This window comes from Triturus cristatus, chromosome 3_2 (genome assembly GCF_964204655.1).
Source record: "Triturus cristatus chromosome 3_2, aTriCri1.1, whole genome shotgun sequence".
NCBI classification, from domain to species: Eukaryota; Metazoa; Chordata; class Amphibia; order Caudata; family Salamandridae; genus Triturus; species Triturus cristatus.
This window is the reverse complement of record NC_140584.1, coordinates 466981543-466998359: the sequence shown is the minus strand read 5'-3', so window position 1 is coordinate 466998359 and position 16817 is coordinate 466981543. Positions and strand designations below refer to the sequence as shown.

Genomic DNA, 16817 nt, shown 5'->3' with positions numbered 1-16817 from the left:
TACTATTCCTAAGTTCAGCGCGCCCCCTACAGCAAGTCGTTATAACGACTTGTGATGTAATCGGATGCAATGTCACAATGCGTTGTAATGATCGCATTGTAATGGCATGCAAACTAATGTAATACATATTCCAGCACCAATTCTGTGTTTAAAGGGTGTATGGTAATTAGGTGTAATTACAATTGGTATGACAATCTACTTGTAAGCCTCTAGTATGTGGTAGCTCATGTAGGTTTAGAGGCCCAGCAAAATTAATGTACTTAATTGTGCACTGCTGTGTTGCCTGATGTCATTTTGAAAGCAAGCCCTGCTTTGCAGGCTGCTTTTTAATTAAAATGATGTCCAAATTTGACTTAGGAAATAAAGGTACTTCCAAAGTCTTAAACTACTTTACTCTTACATATAAGTCACCCATATGGTCTAAGCTAGGTGTCCCATGGGTAGGATGCTATGTTAAAAATAAGCAGGGACATTATAAAAAAATGTTTTATAATCCCTGGTGTGGAAAAAACTGTCAATTTAGTTTCCTCCATTGTAGTAATACACTCCATAGGCTAACATGGGAAGGCCATATTGAACTTTAATAAAGTCTAACTATTTACAGGATTGGGCTAAAATGATATTTCAATGTGTCTAAATAATAGAATAAATTCAACAACTTGCCATGGTTAGATTTATTATAACTATGATTACGAGTTTGGTGGAAGGAAGTCCATGAAATGCCAGCAAGCCGGCAGCATCACAGACCTGCTGCATCACAAGTTCAGTGCTTGGCTGGCAGTGTATGTCTGCCAGAGACATGGTGGCGGCACGCTTCAGCTCTGCTTCTCAGCCTGAAGCCGTTGCCAGCCCTGCTGCACTTCCTCCAGACAGTTGGGAGCACTGTTTCCTTCAAGCACGTTCTGCAAGAGAAATAGTGCCACAACTGACCCAAGGGCATGGGGTCAAACACTGCTGACCCAAGTAGCATATTTCAAGGGCACACTCACCCTGGAGTCAGTTTTAGACCCCAAAACCTGCCTTTCCGACGACCCTTGAAATGGCAGTGTCCATGCCAGGAAAAGGTCATGGAAATGCAGGTTATGATCCACACGGTAGTGCCAATGCCAACACTGCCTCCATTTACTGCCTCTGCCTCACACGCCTTGGGAGCCCAGATATTGGAGTCTGGAGGCAAGTTTCCTGCCATCTTTGCAATCCCGCGGTCGGACCTCCAGGTATGCGAGGGGTCAGACCGTCAAAAGGAGACGGTGGTTCCCAGACCACCAGGGTCATAATCAGGCCCTAAGACAGAAGGTAAAAACTTGACTGTCCCTACCGCTCACTGCATCCAACCCGCGTTCCATCCCTGTTGGCCTGAAACTTTGACTTTGTCCCGGTCAAGTGCGATCAGATGTGCCAAATTGGTGCTTTTACTTTTAGGCACTAGAAAGTATTTAAAATTTCAAAATTCCTGTCTCCGGTTCCCTACATTGGATTTTTGTCGTTTTGCTGTGATTTTAATCATAAAGATATTCACCATTGTTATACATTAGTGGTGGATTTTTATTGTGTGTTGTGTCTTACTTATTTAATGCATCTCTGTTTTTAAATCCTTACACACCTGTTTCCTAAGTTAAGCCTGTCTGTTCACAGCCAAGCTACCAAGGTTTGGGCAAGGATTAATTTACTGAGTACTTGACTAGACCTTCTATATGATTGTGGTGTTATCACTAAGTACAGGTACCTACTTGCTCTTACTAATAATTCACCTTTCAACATGGTACCTCACTTGTGTGGGTGGACCAGGAGACCATGAGACAAAAGGCCCTAAAGTGCTGCGTGGAGAGATCAGCAATAAGGGTAGCTTCGGGATTTGGGGCCATGCTCAGTGCCACCCATGGAAACCTATCAATCACAGACATTTTTTGAAAAGTAGACTAACGGAATTCCAGGGTGGTGTGAGTTATGTGAATCCCACAAGGTTTTCTTACCCACAATGCCCTCAACCTTTGCCTGAAATCCCACATTTTCCTTACAGTTGTATGATGGAAACTTCTGGAATCAATACAAGTCCCCAAGAAAGATCTCCATTGTGCTTGGTTTGATCCATTCCTCTTGTGGGCACTAGGCCCAGCCACACAAGTGGTGCAGCATTATTATCGGCACAAGTGGGGTAATGCTGGGTGGCAGCAATTTCGTGGATTCCTCCTGATTCCGGAAGTTTCTATAGCAGAAATACATGGAACAGTTGTGATGTGATTATAGGCAAAGTTTGAGGTTTGCAGGGCATTGTGGGTAGGAAAACTTCATGGGATCAAAGCGAAGCACACCACCCTGGACTCCACTCAATGCCTGGTTTTCTGAATTGTCTCATCTGGTAGTTTTCTCCAGGTGGCGGCCTACCCAAGCTCAAAAAGTGCAGCCATTCACCAATGCAAGTGGGAAGATATTGGGATTTAGCCCTACTCTCCTGGTCTATATGGAAAAATAACACCTAAAAGAATCAAATGTCCTCTCTTTTGCTTGTGAGATGGAATGTTATAGTCCCTAGAAGAGCAGAAAGACTGTTGAGGATTAAGGGATGAGGGGGGCCTGATGACGGGATGAGCCAGGCCCACCCCATTATTGTATGCACAAATAAAATAGTTCTGTCATGCACTGGACTTTCTGCCCCAGGGCAAATTGAGGGAACCTCCTTCTCTGCCCTCGTTGAGGTGAAAAATACTTTTTTGCCCCCTTTGGAGTGGGAGTGTGGCCAGTGCCAGAGTGAAATGCCTGCACCCTTTTCTTTTGCCTGGTGTCTAATTGGCTTTCTACCCTTCTGGAGTGGGGGCATGGCTCAATGGTTAAACTTCCAACTCCTTTTGTTTGTTTTGTGCCTTTTTGAAACCCTGGTGTTTACTGTGCTTTCTGCCTCCTCCTGGGGAGGGCAGATTGGGGGTTAATACCCCTGGTAGAAAGTCTATTGGGCCTTGGGGAGGGGAGAACACAGGACCATACATAAGAAGACCCCTCCCCCCAAAGCAATAGTGTATAAATGAAGTTCCTCATGTCTAGTGGGCTTTCTGACCCTGGGGAATTACATTTGGGTAATTGTCCCCGCAACCTCCCAAGGAAGGCAGAAAGACTGTTGAGACTTTTTTGGGGTGGAGGGATCACTATGCCTATGTTGGGTAGCCCCCACCACTTTGTTTTGGCCCTGGTGTCTATTGGACTTTCTGCCCCAAGGGGGATAGAATGGGGGCAATTGCCCCCATCTGCCTCTCAGGGTGTCAGAAAGGCTGCCTGTGCCCTTTCTGAGGTAGAGTATAGCAGTACCCATGGTAGGCAGCCTTCACCTCTATGTTTATTTAAAAAAATATACCCAAGTGTATAGTGGGCTTTCTGTCCCCCAGGGTTGGTAGATTTGGGGTAATGACCTCATCTGCCCCCTTGAGGAGTAGAAGACTGTTTCATGTATATTGAGGGTGGGGGCTTGGCCATGCCGTGGTGGGCAGCCCCAACCCTATAATTTTATTGATATTAAATAAATCCCTGATGTCTTGTGGGCTTTCTGCCTCCCCCGGGGGAAGATTGCGGGTAATTGTCCCAATCTGTTCCCCAGGTGGGTCAGAAAGAATTTTGAATGTATATCGGGTTGGGGGTGTTGGCCATTCCTTGGTGGGCAGTCCCCAACCCTATATTATTATATATTATATAAAAAATACCTGGTGTCCAGCGGGCTTTCTGCCCCCCTCAGGAGCAGATATGTGGCAATCGCGCCATCTACCTCCCAGAGGAGGCAGAAAAACTGTTTCATGTATTTTGGGATGGGGGCATGGCCATGTGCTGTTTGTCAGCCCCCACAGAAAGAATGTTGCATGTTTATTGGGGTGGGGGCATGGCCATACCCATTTGGGCATACCCCATATCTGTTAAAAAAATCCCTGGTGTCTATTGGGTTTTCTTCCCCGGGGGCCAGATCGGTGGCAATTGCCCCATCTGTCCACTAGGGACTGTTCCACCATGTATTTAGGGGTCGGTCAATGACCCCATCTGCCACCATGGGTGGCAGAATGACTATTCCATATATATTGAGGGTGAGGGCATGGCCATGCCCTGCTTGGCGGCCCAAAAAAACGTCTAATGTCTGGTGGGCTTTCTTTCCCCAAGGGGGGTAGATCAGGGGTAATTGCCACCATCTGCCCACCAGGGGGGCAGAAAGACTGCTGCATGCATATTGGGTGGAGGCATGGCCAAGCCCTGGTGGGAAGGCCCTACCCCTATACCTTGTGGGCAGACTCCACCCCTATGTCTTTATATAGGAAAATAAATCTCTAGTGTCTAGTGGGCTTTCTTCCCCTTGCCCCTCTGGGGGAGAGATGAGAGAAATTACCCCATCTGGCCACCTAGGGGGCAGAAACACTGATATAATACAATGTGCTGGGGAGCACAAGCCCTTGGCTAAGGGGCTGCTCCTCCATCCCTGGTGGCTAGTGGGTGGTCCCTGCTTGGGGATCGCTGTCCTGTGGTGATCCCCAAGCAGGGATCTAATGGGCAGAGTTACAATTGGAAAAGGGAGATTCTCCTCTTTCCAACAATACTTCTTCTAAAAGAATCAGTGCTCGGGGCTGAGATTTCCCCTTGAGCACTGGTTCAGTGAAAGTGAAATAAGCCCTTCGGCTCGTTATATTTTCACTTTTGTATGCAATGACGGCCATTGCCCGTTGGCCACATTTAAGGAGTTAAGATTAGACAATGTTTGTAGTCAATATTTTGGTTGATTCTCACAAGATGCTGTTCTATTCATCTCAGACCCATGGGCTCATAGAGCAGTTAATATAAGTATGCCACTCAGCTAAGTTATGCATAAACCATATGGGTCCATCTGAACACAGTGTTACCATAGTTATGCTTTTTCTGTGTTTTGGAAGAAGAATGGAAAAGTGAACATTCAACCCATGATGGCTGAAATGTAGTTCTAAATGGACTATGCCTGGATGCAGTAGGATCTCCACAAAGTGGGTAGATTAATGGAAACGTTACAAGAAGTGATACAATGTGAAGAATTGAGTGGGCTGTAGGGTAGGAAGTGTGGATTGTAAGAGAGAAAGTTGGTCGACTGGTCAGAAAAGACTAATACTTTTTTGTGCCCATAGAAAACTATGATTTCTTTAGCATGTTGCGAATTACATTGTGCGAAAGGGCAGGGTTATCGGTTGATCTTCTTCGGAAGGACCCTAATGGCGTAGTTAATAGGATATGGTTTTGGGTTAAACAAAGGCCTTGCTGGATGGATGATTATGAACTTGAATAACTCGTTCAGCTAGTGTCGTTGTCTACCAGTCTATCTCTCTGTCTGATGTTCCATGTTGCACTTTGTTGTTATTTACTCATGCCAAGATTTATTTTTCCTGTTTATTATCTTCAGCATGGAGTGTACCTCTATCTTGCACTCGATTTTTATCTAGTTTTCCTTACCTTGTTCTTCCTTTTATAACAATAGGATTGTCCGTTGTGTACAATGACATAGTTTTACATTTCTAATTTACTTATTGAATGCACATTTTTCTCTAATGTACAAAAGGGATGTGTTGTTGTCTATTTTATGTGCCTGGAACATATAAGATACTGTAGCACTAGTGAGAATGGTGTTGTCCTAGGCCACTAGAAGCAGTTGGTGACTGACTCCAGGACTGTCTGCATTTAGGTCACATTTGCTCTTCACAGAAATAAACTTCCTACTTATACATATCTTTCTTGTCTGTTTTGTACAACTGGAAGGCATGTGTCTATAAGAAACCCATTCGGCCCTCTCAGACCTAAAATGATCTTCATCACTTGCCTTAGTTTCAATTTCACACCCTAAAGGCGTCTCTTGAACTTAAGCACCCCCCCACCCACCCTTCTGGAACATAATGCCTACACATGCACCTTTAGTACCCAGCCTTCCATGCCCATTTTAAGCATTTTCATGCACTTTCACACCTGGCTGTAGGTTCTTTGCAGTTTGCACTACACAAATCATGAGACATAATTCACAACTATCAACTAAAGTATTTATTTATTGTGCCTTGTAAGAAATTGGATTATTGGTCGAGTGGGTGAGAACCCATTTCAAATTATAATCACAATCTTTATCAGGGTGAACCACAAAGTCACTAAATAAACCTGTGCCTAACACTCTTGTAGCTTGGCACAAAAGCAGGCAAGCTTACGTTAGAGGCAAGATGTAAAGTATTTATGCAGTACACAAACAGTTATAAAGTGAAAACACAACAAAAGAATTATCCCAAATAAATTTAGAAACATAGAGTAAACTTTAATAAATAAGATGATATCCGAACAACAAAAATTTAATCAGTAGAATCTGAGTTTAGAGTTTTTAAACTGATAGGTAAAAATAGCGCTAAACGGTGGGAATCTGGTCACATCAGACCGGGCAAAAGTCACTAGTGGTGGGCTAGATACAGGAGCACATTTGTCCCTCTGGAGGTTTTACCATCTGACTTTGATGCAAAGATGGCCTTGAGTGGCTCTGCAGGACTCTGAGTTGTCCTGCATCATGCTGTGCTTGATCCAGTGAGACTTTCATTTGGCATTTGCAAGACTCTGTATCAGATCCCGGTGAAGTTGACAATCATGACCTGTGTGGTATGCAATGCAAGGCCACGTGTCACCCTGCATCAAACCAGGTGAAACCTTCAGTTAGCAGCGAGAAGTCCAGCCAGTGGTCCAGGACCTTGAGGACAACACTTGGGGGTCAGTATTCACTCCCACAGACAGCAACTAAGGGACCAGGCCACACCCAGTTAGATCTGACCAGCAGTAAAGCAGGAAAGGCCTCTGGAAGCATGTTGTGTCCATGTAGCTCAAACAGGAGGTCACCCAAATTACTCTTGGAGCCATTTTTGGGGACCTGGGTTCAAGGCAAGAAGGCCCAGTCTTCCTTCTTCAGACAGCAGGGAAGTTTTTCTTCTGAATCTTCTCAGGTACAGGAGTATTTTAACTAGGGGTTCTGAGAGTGGCATTCTATCCAGTGCCAGCATGTGAGTGGGGGATGACCCCTTTGTCTAACTGTCCCGCTTTCCTGGGTTTGCTTCCAATATATCCATGAGCACATAGGTAGGCTGGCCTAGGTGTGAGCTACATTTGTCAGAAGCAGGGCAGGCTGACGTAGAAGTCAGAAAAGAGAAGGAAACACCTGTAAGCTATCCATTGAAGCTCAGGAAGGGCTGTGTACAACCTCCAGACCATAGTGCTCAGTATTGGAACACCTGGCCCCACAGCCAAGGATCTTTTGTTCTCATGTCTAGAAGGAATACACAAAACATCAGAGGAGAGCCTTTCACAGTTATATGAACCTGGATGCCAGTAGAAAGGCACATTTGGTTTAGGCAGAAAAATGCGAACTTTCTTAAAGTGTCATTTTCAGAATACTAACTGAAAATACAACCTTACCATTTAAGAGGATTTTAAATTACAATTCAAATGAGTGGAAGAAGTATTTCTCTATCTGCTTCCAAACTGAAGTTATCATTTACTAAGTGTAATAAGTGTTAGTCTATGGGAGAGCTAGACTAGCTAACGTGAGCAATTTTAGGAGTTTTATACTGTCATTACATGTACAACTTACACATGTCCTAATTTTTTAAATATCACGCCCTATGAGCCCTCAGGGCCTACCCTCCGGTGACTTATAAGTATTAAAAAAGAAGGTTTAGTTCTTGTAAAAGGCTTCTTTTTCCAGGTCTAAATTGCAGTTTGAAACTGCACCACAGGTTGCAGTGACTGGCCTGTGACATGTTTTACAAGTCTGAAAAGACCGAAAAGTGGTATGCTATCTAGGTGTACTGGCGCCCCTCAAGAGAAAAACACAAAAATTATCTCAAGTCTTCTTTAGAGGGTGGCACAAGGAGTGATACAGCCCACTAATAGCATTTAATTTATAATCTCTGTATGTGTGTAATACCATTTGCCAGGGACTTAGGGAAAAATGAAATGTGCCAATTAGGTGTATCCCAATGTTACCATGTTTAAAGGAGAGAACACAAGCCCTTCACCTCTAGTTAGCAGGAATAAAGCACACAAAGTCTTAGTGCCAACAATACACGTTCAACAAAAATGAGGGTAGATAAGTTAAAGTCTAAGGAATTCCATGCCAAGGATGTCAGGTCTAACAACCAGGAAGTAATTTATATGGTAAACTCTATAAATGAAAGATGGGTATATTTTAAAGCTATGAACTTTTTACATGTGCCCCAAGACGCTAAGTTTCGGAACAGTGGTTATTTGTATGACTCCAAATTTTGGGTTATCCTTAATATTATGTCATTCAAAGGGCGTTTTGCAAAACATGTGCCTTTTTGTACATTGTTTTATATTTGGAAGCCAGAACATGGAGGAACATTCAATGGATAATGGCAAATGATGTCCTACCCTGTGTTTTCAAAGTTCTCTCAATAAAAATGGTACCTCACTTGTGTGGGAGGGGGATTTTGTCCACGAAAAGGCATGAAAGTGCAACATGGGAACCTTAAGATTTTTCCAAGTGAATTTCAATCTTTCTAGCTAGATCGCTACCACTTTGAAGCATGGGTCTGAAAACTAGACACTTGGATACGTTCAGGATAGTGAGGCTTGTGTGAATCCCATTACTTTTTCTTATCAGGTATGCCCTACAAACCTCAAACTGTGTCTAAAATCAAATTTCCTCATATTTCTGTGAGGGAAGGTTTTGAAATCTTCAGGGATTGACAAAGTCCCACCACCCTTCATTTTCACACTTTTCTTAAATGAATATTGTACTCCGACTATGTGACTGGGCCTATTTCTGGTGACAGGAAGGACCCCAAAATGCAACATAGAAACATCAAACTTTTCTCTCCGATGTCAATCTTTCTGGAAATATGTGTATCTGTGCTATGCGTAGCTGTGGTATTTGGGCTCAGGGAACGCCAACACCCATGGAAACCTACCAACCCCAGATGTTTCGGAAAACTATACATGCAGGGGAGTCGAAGGTCGTGTGGTTTGCATCATTTCCAACTTCTTTTTCTTACCAATGATGCCCTGCTAATCCCAAACTTTGGCTAAAATAACAGAATAATCTCACTTTTCTGCGAGAGAACATTTTGTATTATACAGAGATTGACAAAACTCTTAGCACCCAGCGTTTCCAGTCTTCTCCCCATTTAAACTGTACCCGATTTATGTGAATGGCCTCATCGTCAGTGACAGAAAAGGCCCCACAATGCAACATGGAATCATCAACATTTTTCCTTTGAATTTCAATCTTTCTGGGGATCTGGATAGCTGTGTAATTTGGGTGCATGGAGACTGGTAACCAGAGAAACCTGCTAACCCCAGACAGTTTTGAAAAATAGACGCTTGTGGGAGTCTATGATGGCATGGCTTGCTTGTATCCCATAATCTTTTTTTACTCAGAATGTTCTGCAAATGTAAACTTTCTGATAAAATGACAGGGGTTCTTCTTAATGTTTCTGTGAGGAAAATTTCTGGAATATGCAGGAATTTACAGAAGCCCTATCACCCAGTGTTGTCAAATTTCACATGACAAAAACAGTACTTCACTTTTATGGGTGACCATTTGTCCACAAAAGGGACCGGTCAAAACGTAGACAGTGTGAAGTCATTGTAGAGTCAATGTAGTCGTCACATCATTACAGTTTCTGCCCCTTCTGATGACGTGCTAGGCCTGCTTACACATGAGAGGTAGCATTTTATTGAGACTCATGAGGAATGCTGGGTGGTGAGACATTGGCTATTGGCTGAAATGCCAATGAGTTATTTCACGTAAGCATGTGAAAACGGGCCTAGGGCTGACATTTTACAGCCATCCCCTGAGCAAAAAGAGAGGAAATGGGATGTTTAGGCATATTTTTGACATTTGAAGAACATCTTTGGTATGAAAACATGCTGAAATACACACAAGTCACTAAATTAGGGTTTCCCCAGGGCCTCAAGATTTCAGGAATACCAAGGGTTGGTAGGGTTCCGTGAGTACTGGCGGCCTGGGAAAAAATGGAAATTTAGTGCTTGTCAGATTCACAGTTCCAATTTGAGAATGTCTGGACTTCAATGCTCCCCCGTACATCCTACTTGCACTTCAAGAAGGATAAAAGCAACTTCTGAGTACACAGGAGAAAAGGAGAATTGTGAAAAAAGCACACATCACTGTGTAGCACACACCCGCTCTTGTACCTCTTATGGCATTGCCCCATTTTTCAAGTGCTAATGTGAGTAAATGAACAACGTTACTACTTATTCTCCTGAACTAAACCATCTAACATAGTGTAAATTATATGCCTTTTTGATTTGGGCAATCCTCTGCAGCTCTGTGTTCTTGTGAATACAAAATAGTTGGCCTGAGCTATATCATGGAACATACTAGTCTAAGTTCTAACGCATCTGAATGTAATGTTATACATGTGTGCTAATCCTTCAACTATCTTGAATAATAACAAATGCAGTTCACCATATGTTCAGAAAGTCAATTTAAATATTTCAAAGTTCTTAGAAGAAAAGAGAGATTATCACCACAAATCAAGAACATAATTGTAGTTCAATAATGTCTATCATGAATAATCCTGTATTTAAGGAAGAATGCCATTCCATATGAAATCTTCTGGCGGTACACCAACAACTAGAGATTCCACAGAATAGCTGTAGCACAAATCAGTTGTTCAATTGAGCTAGCGAAGAGCAGACAATGATGCAGCCATTGGGAAGTGGTAGCTAGAGTTGGAGCTCCATGTCCCAATGACATTTCTGAAGAAGCATTCCTGCAGGATAGACCCAACTGGGCAAGCTACATCTTAAAGTTGGTGAATGCCATTGCTGGTAGTGCCCCTGTTCCTGAATCTAGGAGGGGTGGCGAAGTAATCCTTACCTATAAAAAGGGTAACTGGGCCTCCCCACTGGATTATTGACCAATTAGTCATATAGATGGCATACAACAAAATCTTTGCACGTTCACTTTTGGCTAAAATTCAAATTTAGATTTCCAACAGTAATATCCTTTCCAAGCTGGATTGCGTAATAAAACTAGCTCTTTGTCCAGGTTTTTTTTGTTTTTTATTCTTGTACTGGAAGGTTGTGGGAATTGGAAAGGATTCTTTGTATGACGCTTTTTTTGGATCTAAAGGCAGCTTTTGACTTAGTTCCAGGTAAAAAAAACTATGGGGTATTCTTTTGCTACGGGCATGCCACCGGTCTTGGTAAATCTTGCGATATGTCTCCATGAAGCAAATTGTGCGCAGGTTCGATGGAGTACCCAGGGTGACCTTACTGAGCACTTCCCTATAGATAGGTGTGTACAATAGTGTTGTGTTTTAGCCCCTATGTTATTTTCACTATTTCTCAATGGCATTGTTCATTTTGTGTCCTACAGTGAGACTGATGCCCCTGTAATGGCAGGTATCAAAATCCAATCTTATTGTTTGTGGATGATACCTTGTTCATTTCCAAGACAACAGAAGGTCTGAAGTGTTTGCTGATTCTTTTCAAGATATGCAGCAAAGCTCGGGCCTTGCGATACTTCAAAAAATAAATACATGTTGTTTAATCAACCTAGAAGTTATAGGGTAAGAGTAATGTTGGGAGGTATGCCACTTGAGACACACATGTTTATAATTATCTAGGTGTTACTTTGACATCCGATATGTCTTGGAAATCCCAAATGGTCGCCGAGTCCTTCAAGCTTGGGCAGATTAGTGGGGTCATTCTGAAGGAACATAGCTGCTCCCATACCAAACCAATAGGCCCTACAGATTTACGATGCTATAGCTTAGGGCTGTGCCCTATATGGTAGTAAATTTCGGGGATTCTCTAATACTGTAGCACTAACCACCGCTGAGAATTAATTTCTAAACAATCTAACTCGCCTCCCTGCTAGCACCAGGTTAAAACCTATAATGCTAGATCTGGGCAGAAAGGAAATTGCTCCTAAAATAAGATTGCGCCCACTCTTATCTTGGAGGAGGTTGTGGTCCACACCGAACTAGAACAATACTACAAATGCTCCCTCGAGGCCTATCTACCTATTCCACTAAGGATTAAATCAATAATAGGCTCATCCGAACTAGAACACTATGCAATGGCTTTGAGAGAAGTCCTTTTGGTAGATCAGTTTTACAAGATAGTATGGCTTCGACAGATTCAAGCACAGCTAATTGCCATAGAATTGAGTGAGCTCTGGGACATTCTAGCTTCTAAACCCATTCCATCTCCTGATGTAGTCAAGTCAAATTATTGGACATGGATCTTTCAAAGTGAGGCACACACAGTCCAGAGTATGTCATTGACGGACATGTTCATTGATTCTAAATGTTACATCTTCTTGGAACCATACTGGGATACTATTATGGTACCATTAGACAAGAGGCTGTACTTCCAATTCTGGGTTGGTACTTTTCCGCTGAGAGCTTTCACACGTTAATGGGCTGCTGGTAGGGGTGCCTCATATCCTGCTTGCAAAGCTTAATCAGAAACTGTTGCCCTTGTCCTTTTTGTCTGCCCCAGCTATGTGTCTCCTCAGCTGAAATGGCTCAAACCACTTTGTAAAACTTTGAGGTCCAGAAGTAGTGCTAATGTTCTTAGAATTTCGAGATCTGATCCCAGTCTATCACCGTTCCCCCAAAAGCTGAAGCCCTGGCTCTTTGAACACAGCAAAGAGCCTCTTAGTTGCATATAGTCCAATTGAGATATGCACAAGTGAGGTCTGGCACCTTGGCAAAATGATGTTGTTGCTATCACATAATATATAGCTGAAACCTACACAGCTCCGCCAACTGAACCTGTACTATTGTGCTTACCATGTGGTAGAACAATAAATTATTGTCCATTTGTGGTAACAGTATATTTAATTGTTTTTAAGCTTTGCCATCTAAAATCATAATAGGCACATTACATCAGACATAGGACTGGTTAGGTGAACTGGCATTGAAATGTTTTTATGGTATTAACCAAAATAAATATAAATGAAATGAAAAATAGTACATATATTTTTTTTTAAGTAACCTTTTTAAAATTGAAAAAATAATGTAAAATGATTGCAAAACATATAATGACACAATTTTTCCATGATTCTGTACACAATTTTTGTAATGCTTTTTTTTTTCATTTAGGTGGGAACTACATTTTTTATTTCAACTTCCGAAAAGTCATTTTAATGTACTTTAAAGCATTAAAGATGTAATTCAACATTAAGTTAATAGCGTTGCAGGATATTTTGTCATTGTTCTACATTCAACAATAACATATAACATTAATTTACAATAATATTAAACGTAAAAATATTTGTACTTGTTATATATTTTAAACACATTTTTAATGTCCCTGAAACTTTAATCTAAGGAGGTCTCCACCTCTGGTGTGAAGTTTCCACCTGCTAAAGAATAGGAAAAAGGGAAAGTGCATATTTAACTATTACATTTTCTAAAAAAGATTTTCCAAACTTAATTTTGAATTAATTATTTAATTAATTTAAATATATTAAAACAAGTACGTTTTTGTCCTGAAGTTTAAATTACAACTAAACCCTACCTAAAGTTAAACAATTACATTTTTGTATGCATTATTAATTATAATAAGAGCGATTTAAGTATATTTTAATACAATTTATTTTACAGTAATTTACAGGTTAAAAAAAGGTTGTTAAAATTCTTTATGGTTATATTTTTCCACTCTAAATTATATTCATTTATACTTTTAATTCTTTTAAACAATTTACTTCAATATATTATTATTTTCTATGGGGTTTTATCTTAAGTCCCTACCTCCATTATTTTCTATGGGAGGAACATTAGCACTACTTCTGGACCTCAAAGTTTTACAAAGTGGTTTGAGCCATTTCAGCTGAGGAGACACATAGCTGGGGCAGACAAAAAGGACAAGGGCAACAGTTTCTGATTAAGCTTTGCAAGCAGGATATGAGGCACCCCTACCAGCAGCCCATTAACGTGTGAAAGCTCTCAGCGGAAAAGTACCAACCCAGAATTGGAAGTACAGCCTCTTGTCTAATGGTACCATAATAGTATCCCAGTATGGTTCCAAGAAGATGTAACATTTAGAATCAATGAACATGTCCCACTTGTGGGACACCCCCGCGCCGCACGGCCACCAGCTGCTGTGTGTGCCCCCTCGCCTTGCCCTCTGCCTCGCTGCCTGCCTCGCTGCCGGCTGACGCCGCTGGCGTCTGTTTTTGCTTGTTTTGTCTAGCATTTGTGCTTGTTTGAACTGCATTTTCCTCCCGTGTTAGCAGCTTTTGTCTGACTTTTGTGCCTGTATTTTTTTCTAGTCAGTTTCTGCATTTTCCTCCCGTGTTAGCAGCTTTTGTCTGACTTTTGTGCTTGTTTTGTCTAGTATTTGTGCTTGTTTGAACTGCATTTTCCTCCCGTGTTAGCAGCTTTTGTCTGACTTTTGTGCCTGTATTTTTTCTAGTCAGTTTCAGCCCTTTGCGTTCTCCTGCCTGTCTGCCCGCCTACCTCGCCGCCCTCCGCCTTCCCTCCCCGCTCCCCGCTTCCCGCCACCACCGCTGACCACGCCCCTTTTTCCTTTCTGTTCCCTCCCCGCTCCCGCCTCCCAGCTGCCCCGCCCACCCGCGCACTTGGCCTTATATGGCGACCGTGCGACGCAGGTGAGTGTGACCCACTTGTGGGACACCCCCGCGCCGCACGGCCACCAGCTGCTGTGTGTGCCCCCTCGCCTTGCCCTCTGCCTCGCTGCCTGCCTCGCTGCCGGCTGACGCCGCTGGCGTCTGTTTTTGCTTGTTTTGTCTAGCATTTGTGCTTGTTTGAACTGCATTTTCCTCCCGTGTTAGCAGCTTTTGTCTGACTTTTGTGCCTGTATTTTTTCTAGTCAGTTTCTGCATTTTCCTCCCGTGTTAGCAGCTTTTGTCTGACTTTTGTGCTTGTTTTGTCTAGCATTTGTGCTTGTTTGAACTGCATTTTCCTCCCGTGTTAGCAGCTTTTGTCTGACTTTTGTGCCTGTATTTTTTCTAGTCAGTTTCAGCCCTTTGCGTTCTCCTGCCTGTCTGCCCGCCTACCTCGCCGCCCTCCGCCTTCCCTCCCCGCTCCCCGCTTCCCGCCACCACCGCTGACCACGCCCCTTTTTCCTTTCTGTTCCCTCCCCGCTCCCGCCTCCCAGCTGCCCCGCCCACCCGCGCACTTCGCCTTATATGGCGACCGTGCGAACGCGCAGCGGTCACGCGCAGCGGGCGCGCCGATTGTGCGCCGAAGGCGCGCCAAAGGTAAGCCCGTCTGCGCCCGTCCGCGACCGGACCGCGCCCGGCGCCAGGACCCCTGGCCAACGAAGATCCAGACCGACCCGCCTGACGTACTCCGCCGCCACCCTCACCGCACTCAACACCGGCCGACTCCCAGAATGCCATCAAGCCACTCCACGACGTACCCACGGACCTTTCAGCTGCCACGCCTGCAAGTTCACCTGCATCCGGACCAGCCTCGCACCAGCACCCACCAAGTCGAATACCAGCAGCACCCACCTCAAGTGCATCCTGCTCAACACCCGCTCCGTCCACAGACACGCCATCGAACTCTGGAACCTTCTAGACGCCACAGCCCCTGACGTCGCCTTCCTCACGGAGACCTGGATGAACGCCTCTTCAGCTCCCGACATCGCCATCGCTATCCCAGAGGGCTACAAGGTCGTCCGGAGGGACCGAAACGCCAACCAGATGGGAGGAGGCATCGCCATCATCCACAGGAACACCATCCGTCTCACGACCAGCACCGACAACACCCTGACCAGCGCCGAACACCTGCATTTCCAGATCCACACCAACCCGAACACCACCCTCAGAGGCACCCTGATCTACCGACCCCCTGGACCACGCACACAATTCAGCGAGGACATCGCCGACTTCGTCAGCCCGCATGCCCTCCCCTCCGCCGACTACATCCTCCTGGGAGACCTCAACTTCCATCTGGAGAACAACAACGACCGCAACACCAGCACCCTGCTCGACAACCTCGCCAACCTGGGACTCAAGCAACTGGTGTCCACCCCCACCCACCTCGCCGGACACACACTCGACGCAGTCTTCTCATCCAGCACAGACATAGACTTCAGCCACGCCACAGAGCTTCAATGGACGGACCACAGCTGCGTCCACTTCACCTTCAAGAGAACGACGACCCACCAACACCAGCAGCAGGCAGCCCGCAGAAGCTGGAACAAGATCACAGCAGACCAGCTCGCCACCTCCCTGAACCAGCACCCTCCTGCCAGCTCAGCGAACCCCAGCCAAGCCGCCGACAACCTCACGAAGTGGATCAGCAACTGCGCGGACGAACTCGCCCCACTGAGGACCCCGCCTAGCAGACCCGGCAGCAAGAAGGCCCCATGGTTCACCGACGAACTCAAGAGCTCCAAGAAGAACTGCCGAGCCCTCGAGAAAGTCTGGAGAAGGGAACCGACACCAGACAACAGGACCTCCTTCAAACTTGCCACCCGGAAACACCACCAGCTGATCCGCGCCGCCAAGAAAACAGCATTCAAAGACCGGTTGGACAACAACGCACACAACTGCAAGGAACTCTTCAACATCGTGAAAGAGCTTTCCAACCCCAGCGCAGGAAACAACGACATCACCCCATCGCAAGACCTCTGCAACTCCCTCGCTTCATACTTCCACAACAAGATCGCGGACATACATAACAGCTTCAACAACCAACCAACGCACACCATGACCGAACAACCACCCCCCACCACCACCCTCCACGCCTGGACCCCGATCAGCACCGAAGACACCATCCGCACGATGAACTCCATCCACTCCGGATCACCGACCGACCCCTGCCCTCACCACGTCT

At 44.5% G+C, this 16817-nt stretch overlaps 1 pseudogene; it reads left to right on the top strand.

The window, feature by feature from the left end:
• The first annotated feature begins 1067 nt into the window (after positions 1 to 1067).
• LOC146857550 (uncharacterized) overlaps positions 1068 to 16817 on the top strand; it is a 46830-nt pseudogene continuing 31080 nt past the window's right edge.